The sequence below is a fragment of the Pan paniscus genome, chromosome X (assembly GCF_029289425.2).
Source record: "Pan paniscus chromosome X, NHGRI_mPanPan1-v2.0_pri, whole genome shotgun sequence".
In the NCBI taxonomy this organism is placed as follows: Eukaryota; Metazoa; Chordata; class Mammalia; order Primates; family Hominidae; genus Pan; species Pan paniscus.
The window spans coordinates 11,099,450-11,110,473 of record NC_073272.2 but is presented as its reverse complement, the minus strand read 5'-3'; positions in this window follow the sequence as shown (position 1 = coordinate 11,110,473).

The window sequence follows — 11,024 nt, the reverse complement described above, 5'->3', positions numbered from 1 at the left end:
CTATTCATTTACATATTGTGTATGGCTGCTTTGCTTGCTGTTGCAAGTGCAAGCTGGAGTAATTGCAACAGTCTTGGCCCTCAATCTCGAAAATATTTATTATCTAGACCTTTACATAAAGTCTCTAGACTTTGCTGAAGTTCTATGAATTTTGACCAATTCAAACAGTCATGGAGTTACTACCATAATGGAGACATAAAAAATTTCCATTGTCCTTAAAAAATTGAGGGAGCCACAATTTGAGATAAGAAATGATTTTAGAAAAGTAACATTTTGCTCAATGTTTAACACTGACTTTAGGTTTTTGACATTTGCAATCGTTACGTATACACGGCAGATTGTACGTTTGGCGTTCACATTTTCTGCAGAGGTGTCCCACTACTCTGCTCGACAGAACCCCGATTCCCTGCTGGGGAATTCATTCCCTCCCATTTTTGTACCTGACATGTGAATTAGCTGGATCCCAGCCAAAGCCTCTTCCATCCCTGCTGGTCCCGTTCATGCATCCAGAGACCGACACCTGCCGCAAAGGCAAGGAGAAAGGAAGGCCTTATTCGTTCCTGGGTGCTGCCAGAAAAGACTCCTGTCTGTTGGCCCAGAGGCAGAAAGCAGCCGGAATGGCTTGCACTCATCGGGGGCCTACGAGGGAGACCCCACCTGGAAGGAAAACTCAGGCTGACAGGGCAGAGCTGAGAACTGCAAAGAACCTGATCTTGGTCCTGATGATTTTCTGACCCCGGTTCAAGTCTTGCCTCTCTTTAGCCTTCCTGCTGGGCCTCTCTGTTACAGGGCCCAGTACATTACCTTGAGTGTAGAAGTTGGTTAGCGTACTGGTTTCTGTTATTTGCAACTAAATGAGCCCTAATGGCTACCCATTATATAACACTCAGGGAATTACAGAAACACCTTATCCAGTTATGCTGCAGTTGAGGATTTTATAATATGACTCAGCCCTTTGCAAACGGAACCTGCCTTGTCATTTCTAAGTCAATTAATCAATTGTCACTCATCTATTCTTTCACTGAATACTCATTGGGTATCTGCAATGTGGCAGGAAACCCCATTGTGACCCAAACTGTGGGGAAGTGCAGCTTCCTGTGGGTGTATAGCCCACAAAATCAGCAATCTGTACTAGTCAGGTCTTGCTGAACGAAGCCCCTTTCTGATTTGTCATGCATGCTTGAAACTTGGGGATCATCTGTGTCCCTCCATCCTCCCTGGAAGTCACCAATTCTGCCCTTCTCCCTCCTAGGGGAAGTATAAGAAAATAGTACTGGAATGGAATAGAGTGCCAGGCAGGAACCATAGTGACTCCAATGCCCAACATATTGACTTTCAGATATTTCTGGTTCATTCAAAATCCAGAGCTTGGAGGAAGCCCCAGTTTAGAGCTGTAGACTCGATGTCATCTGTGTAGGTCAAGGGGCCCAGGGAAAGTGAGGAATGGGTCACAAGAAGGGGAGCAGGGGAGCTCCTCGGGAAACACCAGCATCCCAGGCAAGAGAGAAGGACCCCAGGGGACCTAGAAGAAAGGGCCGGTGACAGAGGGGGAAGTCCAGGGCAGCGAGGTGTCCTCGGAGAGCACCGAGAGAGACTACAGGTGCCTGCCACCATGCCTGGTTAATTTTTGTATTTTTTTTGTAGAGGTGAGGTTTTGCCATGTTGCTCAGGCTGGTCTCAAACTCCTGAGCTCAAGTGATCCACCCGCCTCGGCCTCCCAAAGTGCTGGGATTACAGGTGTGAGGCACTGCGCCTGGCCTGGTGGTCCATCTTTATCTGTGTGTGCATGTGGTGTATACTGCATGCGTGCACACACACACTCACCTCTTTAATTCCGTCACCTGAAGAACAGCCTTGAGACAGGACTAGAACAATGAAATGCTCTGTTGGGTGCAATTTGGCTCAAAAGAGTGTGATAACAGCAGGCGGTGGTTATAATATTATAATAGGAAGCTCAGAGATGTGCAATAATTTAGCGTGTGCAGCTGGGCATTGGGTGACAAGCAGGGCATTTGGAATGTTCCTTGTGAAATCCTTGGGTGGGTGGGGCCAGCTTCTTTGGCACTGCTGGGCCCTCACTCTCCATGCGCCGAGGTCAAGCTTCTTTGTCTGTGCAGCTGTGTCTTGGGCTTTCCCATGCATGCCTCTCTGAGCTGTTCTCTGCCTGGTTCGTTTTGTATTTTCTGTTGTCTTTTGTCCCTCCTGCTACCTGGGGTGTGGCCTGCAGGCCCTTCCCAACGTTGCTGAGGGTCCAGGGCTGGGGCACAAACAGACCCCCACTTGCCTTGGGTGTACACCATGAGCTGTAAATCAAGCTAACCACCTGCTGAAGAGAATCTCTTCTATCCTGCTACCTTCCAGGCCATGCTTCAGACAGCCAGGGTTGGTTGCAGCTTCCTTGGCCTCCCTGGCAATGCAGATACAAAGTGATGCGGAGCGCACAGCCCTGGCCCACGCCCGGGCTTTCTGCTACCCCCTCAGGCTCTGACCTGTGTGGTGGGAGGTCTTCACACCCTGGTACAGACTTTCCATCAGTGTACCCTAGGGGGCCTCACACTTGTCCCCATTTAGGGAAGAGGTGCTAGGGCCTATAGGCATGGCCTGGAAGCCGGAGGGCTTCACGTAGGCGCATCCCCTGCACTCCCTTGGCCTCATGAGTCCTTTTCCCTGAGGCAGGACTGAGGGGGCTTCAGGGTAATGAATGTCTGAGATTGAGTGAGTGACAGAGAGAGAGAGAGAGAGAGAGGAGAGAGAGAGAGAGGTGGAGGGATCGAGGGAGAAAAAAGGAGGAAGTATCTGTGTTTTAAGTTTTTGTTTTTAGTTCACTCCTTAGAACTGGGGTGATAAATTTGACTATTCTGAAAATTTCTTTAATCCAAGTGTGTATTAACCAAGCAATTATGTAGCTCCTACCAAGTGAAAAGTTTCGGGTCAGCCTAACACATGGCACGCCAAACAGCTTTAGCCGGGCAGGCTGGTTCCAGGATTTCGTGGATTCTTTTACATTCATATGCGGCTTGTGTGGCTTCGTGGAAGTTTGAGAAGAGTCTTTTTAAGGAACACACTTGCGGATGTTCTGTTCTGCTTTCCCTCTGGGTGTTTATAAATATGTCAGATGACACTACATGCAATGACATTGAACTTCCCCCATTAAACTCTAGGGATGGGGAGATTGGCAGCCTGCGTATTCGGAGCGGAGGTGAAAGTTTTAAGGAGGCCCACAGCCTCCTGGCTTCTGTCATTTCTGCAGATTGGAGATTACTTCCCTGCCGCTTTCTGCAGGGCTGTTGAAACCAAGCAAAATATAAGAACGTTTCAAGAAGCAGCCTCTTTGTGGGGAGCATTTGGCTAGCAGGAAAGGAGAAGTGAGGAATGTGGTATGAAAGAAAGAGTTGTCTACTGAATGAATCTGAATTGGCCACGTTTGTCGAGGAAAATCCTCCCTATTATGTATGTGTGGGGGTCTCGGTGAGGGCTCCTATAAGTGACTACCATAATTTAGGACCAGTTGATGAATTCATATATCTCTTGTCCTCTGTTCTCATAGTTTATGAGCAAAAGAATGGGCGGCCGGGCATGGTGGCTTACGCCTGTAATCCCAGCACTTTGGGAGGCTGAGGCGGGTGGATCACCTGAGGTCAGGAGTTTGAGACCAGCCTGACCAACGTGGAGAAACCCCGTATCTACTAAAAATACAAAATTAGCCGGGCACGGTGGTGCATACCTGTAATCCCAGCTACTCGGGAGGCTGAGGCAGGAGAATGGCTTGAAACCGGGAGGCGGAGGTTGCGGTGAGCCGAGATCGTGCCATTGCACTCCAGCCTGGGCAACAAGAGTGAAACTCCGTTTTGAAAAAAAAAAAAAAAAAGAATGGGCCTACTAAGTAGTCACCTGTCATTTGGAAACCCACAAAAATGGGAATTACTACGAGTTTTCAAATTCTTGATCTAGTGCACTGTAAAAGTTTTCATCACATTTTTTTGAGCGCAGTGTCTTTTCTTCTTTTCTTAATCATTTCTGATGTTTTTGCCCTGTATAGTGACAGGACTGTAATGGAATGGGATCATTTCTCTTGCGTGGGATTGTGGGAGTTAGTTCCATCAAGTGAAGGTTACACCACAGATGCCACGCAGCAACAGCTGTGTGGATGGAAAATTCCAGAGTCTTTTTTGTTGCAATATTTTCCATTTTTTATATGTGCAGGCAACTGTGTGCTTAACTGAACTCAGCTGTTTGAAAATTCACAGAGACTGTGAGATAATACCTGTCTTTTGTCATTTAAGCAAGTTTTAGTAATAGAAAAGCGGTGGTTGGTTTAAAAGAGTTTATGAAGTATGTGTTTCGTGAGCAATACTTGGTTCAACACCAAGAGAGGTTTAAAAATCGCAGTGTTGGCCGGGCGCGGTGGCTCATGCCTGTAATCCCAGCACTTTGGGAGGCCGAGGCGGGTGGATCACAAGGTCAGGAGATCGAGACCATCTTGGCTAACATGGTGAAACCCCGTCTCTACTAAAAATACAAAAAAAATTCGCCGGGCATGGTGGCGGGCGCCTGTAGTTCCAGCTACTCGGGAGGCTGAGGCAGGAGAATGGCGTGAACCCAGGAGGCGGAGCTTGCAGTGAGCCGAGATCACACCACTGCACTCCAGCTTGGGCGACAGAGTGAGACTCCGTCTCAAAAACAAAAAACAAAAAACAAAAAACGTAGCGTTTAAATTCTGATAGATAACACCTGTAATCCCGGCACTTTGGGAGTCCAAGGTGAGTGGATCACCTAAGGTGAGGAGTTCGAGACCAGCCTGGACATCATGGTGAAACCCCATCTCTACTTAAAAAAACAAAACAAACAAACAAACAAAAAACCAAAAATTAGCCAAGCGTGGTGGCTCATGCCTGAAGTCCCAGCTACTTGGGAGGCTGAGGCATGAGAATCTTTTGAACCTGGGAAGTGGAGGTTGCAGTGAGCTGAGATCATGCCACTGCACTCCAGTCTGTGCAACAGAGTGAGACTCTGTCCTAAAAAAAAAAAAAAAAAAAAAAAAAAAAAAAAAAAAAAAAATTCTGACAGATACAATAGAACAAATGTGCATGAAATAATTTATGTTTTTTTAATAGAGAGAAAATGAAAGATGGTTATAGGACAGTTTCATGGTTCAAGGAAGTGGTGAGTTTTCAGCTGTACTCTGAGGATGGATAGAACATTCTTAAAAGAAAAACTACGAAGTAAAGTGTGTGTTTATTGTAAGGGTATGCATTGCTAACTTTTTTTTTTTTTTTTTGAGACAGAGTCTTGCTCTGTCACCCAGGCTAGAGTGCAGTGACGTGCTCATGGCTCACTGCAGTGTTGACCTCCTGGTCTCAAGCAATCCTTTCACCTCAGCTTTTCAAGTAGCTGGGACTACGGGTGTGCATCACCAGACCTGGCTAATTATTATTATTATTTTTTCATTTTTTGTAAAGATGGGGTTTTACTGTGTTGCCCAGGGTGGTCTTGAACTCCTGGCCTCAAACAATCCTCCCACTTCAACCTCCTAAAGTGCTGGGATTACAGGCGTGAGCCACTGGACCCTGCCCATTGCTAACTTTTGACAACAGAGCACACACACCTAACCAGCAGCCATATCAAGAAAATAACACTCCCAGCACCCTGGAACCTTCTGCCCCCATCCACTTCCCATCACCACCCACCACCTCTCTGAGCAGTGTGAATGCATGGTACCCATTTGTGTACTTTCTATACACGGAACCATGCTCTATTTAGCTGGTTTACCTCATCATCACGCTTGTGGGATATTTCACTCTTACGTGGGGGTGCAGGTCATTTGTTTCATTGCTCGTAGTATTTCCCTGTATACATATACCACATTAATCCATTCTATTGTTGTTGGGATTTGGGATGTTTCGTTTTAGGACACTTTGAAGAGTCTGTTGCTATGGGTATGCAAATGCATGTCTTAGGGTGATCATATATGCAAATTTCTGTGGGGTGTATGCCCCGGAATAGTAGACAGTCCCTAAGTAGTGGCAGCAGTTCACACTCCCACCAGCAGGGGGCGAGGTTCCAGTTGCTCCACAGAGAGCTTGATGGGCATAGAGTCAGGAAGCCACACAGAGAGCAGGAAAGAAAGTGCCAGCCTGGGTTTAGAGACCGAGAGTCCCCGAGCCCATGTTAGGGCCACCTTGGGGAGCCAAGAGAAATAAGGTGGCTGGGTCTCAGGAGGTGGGCAGGGCCGGGTGGGTGCTTCCTTGCAGCTTGCAGAGTTTGAACTCACCCCTAAGCAGTTTACAGCTTTGTAATTTACTTGGGTACTCCAAGGGCTTCGGAACCTATTTTCTTCCTTCCTTCCCTCCTTTCCCTCCTTTCCCTCCCTTCCCTCCTTCCCTCCCTCCCTCCCTTCCTTCCCTTCCTTCCCTCCTTCCTTCCTTCCTTCCTTCCTTCCTTCCTTCCTTCCTTCCTTCCTTCCTTCCTTCCTTCCCTCCTTCCCTCTTTCCTTCATTTCCTTCCCTCCCTCCCTCCCTCTCTCCCTCCCCTTCCCTTCCCTTCCTTTCCTTCCTTCCCTTCTTTTCCTTCCCTTCCTTCCTTCCCTCCTTCCCTTCCTTCCTTCTCTCCTTCCTTCCCTTCTTCCCTCCCATCCATCACCCAGGCTGGAGTGCAGTGGCATGATCATAGCTCACTGCAGCCTCGACCTCTTGAGCTCAAGTGATCCTGCTGCTTCAGCCTCCCAAAGTATTGGGACCATAGGTACACTTCACTGTGCCCAGCTCATTTTTTAATTTGTTTGTAGAGATGGGATCTTCCTATGTTGCTTAGGTGGTCTCAAACTCCTGGGCCCAAGCGATTGCCCTGCGTAAGCCTCCCAAAGAGTTGATATTACAGGTGTGAGCCACTGCACCCGGCCATGGAATCTGATTTGTATTCTAAGCAGCCTCTGCTTCCCATTGCAGCTCCATTTCACCCCAAAGGTGTATGTTGGTTCCCCAGTAATAGATCACACAGAACCTTCTTTCCTTGATGGGACTTGGGTTGAAGACCTTAGGTGTACTGTCTCCTCTCTTTCTTATCTCTCTTCTCAGATTAGGTGTTGATTTTAAGAAACTCCAGAAAATAGTAGACCCATAGGGTTCCCTCATTGTTTTGAAAAACAGCTTGAGATTTTGGAGTTTTGAGTACCTTTCTATCCATCTTTGGCAAAAGGGGTCGTAATTCCCAGCCTGTCTTCGATCTAAATTACTCCAACCGTTTTGAATGTGCCCAGAACGCTGTATGAAATGGTTCAGTCCAATACAATATATCTTCTAGCCACATGCGGCTATTTAAATTTAATTGAACTAAAATCAATTTAGTAATTAATAATTGATTAATAATTAAATTACTAATAAGATTCAGTTCTCAGTTAAGCTAGCCACATTTTAAGTGCTCAGTGACCACAAGTGGCTAGTGGCTACTCTGTTAGGCAGCAGAGAACATTTCCATCATCACAGAAATGTAGTGGGCAGCAGAGGATGAGATGGTGAAACGCCGAAGGAGGGTGGATTGTATGAAAAATGTACATGTGATGTGTCCTGTTTTAGTGGTTACTAGAAAAATGTTTGGTCCGTGATCAAAGCTGCATCACTGTAGTAACATTTCGTGTTCCTTGGGATTCTTATTTCAGTCATGTCTGATAGGCACTTCTGCATTTTGTTTCTCTCACACATTATTTTTTTCCTGGCTGTGAAATAAAAATCTGGGTGTTTAGGCATTTCCCACCAAGTGAAAAGCCATCACAACTTAGGACTGCATGTTGATTTACGGCTCATGTGAGCATAAGTAACTTGCCCAGAAAAATGCTGCCTTAACCCAGTGCTCACAACTCCTCTCTGCAGCTGGAGGTGGGCTGGGGTGAGATGAGGTCATCAGCAGGCCAGACCACTCCTGTCTGAGGGCCTGCTGCCCAAAATCTCCAGTGGGCCTAGAACAGGGAGCGGAAGAACACTTGGAGGATCGAACAAGACATTTTAGTTTAGGAAATTATTCTTATTTTTGCATGCCCTAGGGATTTTTGCATGTTACTGAAAAAACAGTCATACTTCTTGCCCTTCAAAGTATTTTCTGAATAAAACAAATGTCTTCTGGGAAGCTCAGATCAATCAAAATCACAACTCAAGATATTCCCTAGTTTCTTCTTAGATATAGAATTTATTCCCTTTTGTGTCAGCATAAAAATGAGAACAAAGCCCTGTGGTAGACTAGTTGTGTCATATGTATTTTGGCCATCATTCATTCATTCATCCAAAAATATGCACCCAGTGCTTATTACTTACTGAGCAGTAAATTTGATCCTGGGAATGCTATGATGACCAAAACTGCTCTATCCCCTGTTCTCATGACCGTTATTATTCAGAAGGGGAGATTAGTGTTTCAAAAATGCAAGAAGTCCTATAATTAGGCACAGAATAAGGTGACATAATTGGCAAAAATTGAACTGACAGTTAGGGAAATGTAAGTTGAGATGGTCAAAATATTTTGATTTTACACAAGACGTCATGGAAAAGGTAGTGTTGTTAAACGAAAAAGCACAGGCTTTTGGGTTGAGACCTTTGGATTTAATTCCTGGCATATTTATTACCTATTGCCATGTGACAAGTCACTCCCTTGCAGTTTACAACAAATGTTTATTATCACATAGTTTCTAGGGGTAGGAATTTGGGAGCAACTTACTTGGGTGGTTATGACTCAGGATCTCTCATGAGATTGCAGTTAAGACTTCAGCCCTGGCTGAAGTCAGCTAAAGCCTTAATTGGGGCTGGAGGATCTGCTTCCAAGATGGCTCACCCACATGGCTTTTGGTAGGAGGCATCAATTCTTCTTTGGCTTTTGATTGTCATTCTCATTCGCAGCAAGTGGACCTGTCCAATGGGCTGCTTGAGTGTCCTCACAACGTGGCGGCTAGCTTCCCTCAGAGTGAGTGATCAAAGAGAGAGCCAGATGGAAGACACAGTGCCTTCTATGACTTAGTCTTGGAAGTTTCATACCTTTATTTCACCCTTATTCTATTTGTTGGAAGCAAGTCACTAAATACAGCCCACACTCAAAGAAGAACAATTGGGCTCCATGTTTTGAAAGGAGAAGTATCAAAGATACTGGACATATTTAAAAACCATTTAAATATAGCTCATTTTCCTCTAGCTGTGGGATGATGAGCAAGTGTCTACATTCCCTGTGAGTTTTAGTTTTCTCATGTGACAAATAAGTTTAATAATACCATGGCTGGGCATGGTGGCTCACGCCTGTAATGCCAGCACTTTGGGAAGCTCAGGAGGGAGGATCCCTTGAGGCCGGGAGTTTGAGGCTGCAGTGAGCTATGATTGCACCACTGCACTCCAGCCTGGGTAACAGAGTGAGACCCTGTCTCTATAAAAAATTAAAAGTAAAAATAAATTTTATAAACAATGATACCCATGTCACAAAGCTGCTAAGAGAGGACTAAGTGAAATGCCATAAGTGAAGAAAGATTTGTAAATTTTAAGGAGTTATATAGAGGTTAGTCATTTGGAAAAGCGTGGCTGAGTGTGGTGGCTCATGCCTGTAATCCCAGCACTTTGGGAGGCTGAGGTGGATGGATCTTTTGAGCCTGGGAGTTTGAGACCAGCATGGGCAACATGGCAAAACCCTGTCTGTACAAAAAAATACAAAAGTTATCTGGGCATGGTGGTGTGCATCTGTAGTCCTAGCTACTTGGGAGGCTGAGAGCCTGGAAGGTCAAGGCTGCAGTGGGCTGTATTGCACCACTGCACTCTTGCCTGGTTGACAGAGTGAGATCCTGTCTCAAAAAAAAAAAAAAAAAAAAAAAGGGCAAGAAACATGGATCCCCACACTTATAAACTCCCTATTTATGCAGTGCAAGACATTTGTTAAGCATTGAAGAGTTTCCAGGGTGATTCAGTCCTGATGTTGTGGGCTGTTGAAGACTTTCTCCATCTTTTCATTTTCATTCTCTTCTTTTTTTTTTTGGCGGAGTCTCGCTCTGTTGCCCAGGCTGGAGTGCAGTGGCACGATCTTGGCTCATTGCAACCTCTGCCTCCCCCATTCAAGCGATTCTCCTACCTCAGCCTCCAGCGTAGCTGGGATTAGAGGCACACACCACAAGGTCCAGCTAATTTTTTTTTCTTTTCTTTTTTTTTTTAGAGATGGGATTTCACCATGTTGGCCAAGATGGTCTTGAACTCCTGACCTCAAGTGATCCATCTGTCCCAGCCTCCCAAAGTGCTGGGATTACAGGAGTGAGCCACTGCGCCCAGACTATTTTCATTCTCTTCTATTGGAACTTTAGGTTGATATGGATTGGAGTTCCTCAATATTTCTTTGATTAAACCAATTTGTAACTCTTTGTCTGTCTGTTTTGGGAAGATTTTTTGATTCAGCCTTCTAATCATGATTTCTTTTCTTGGCTGTGTTCAGCCAGCTTAAAGTAGATTCTGTCTATCATGTTTGAAATTTCAATGGCTCTTTTCATCCCTAAGATGTTTATTTTTTTCCATCCACATTTTTTTGTACTTTTCGGCATTAGTTTCAATTAATAGATGTTGCTGATCTCTACTCATTAGGGGCTTACCAATGAAAAGAGTTAAACCAACACAGATACACAGAAAAGAGATGAAAAAAAAAAACAGCTGGTGACAAATGAAGAAATGAAGGAATGTTTTGTGCTAATGAAGAGCAAATAATGCTTTAACACTACACATTAACACTACGCATATTCCATGTGTTAGTGATTGTGGTGAAGGCTATCTTGTAGCTTCATTTCTTCTAGTTTCTTCCTTTGTGTCTTTAACGTGGGTGCCAGTGATGAGTAGTGAGGCCCTGAATCCCAGCCGGGATGAGTGTGCCAGTTGTTTCCTTTGGCATCCACTTTCTGTGTGTCTATGCTGGTCTAACTCTTTCAGTTTGTAAGCTCCTGATGTGCAGAGATCAGCAGCTTCTGTGATGAAGGCATTCATGTGTGTTTCTCCTTTACTGTTAGCTTTTGGCTTTTATCTGCTGAT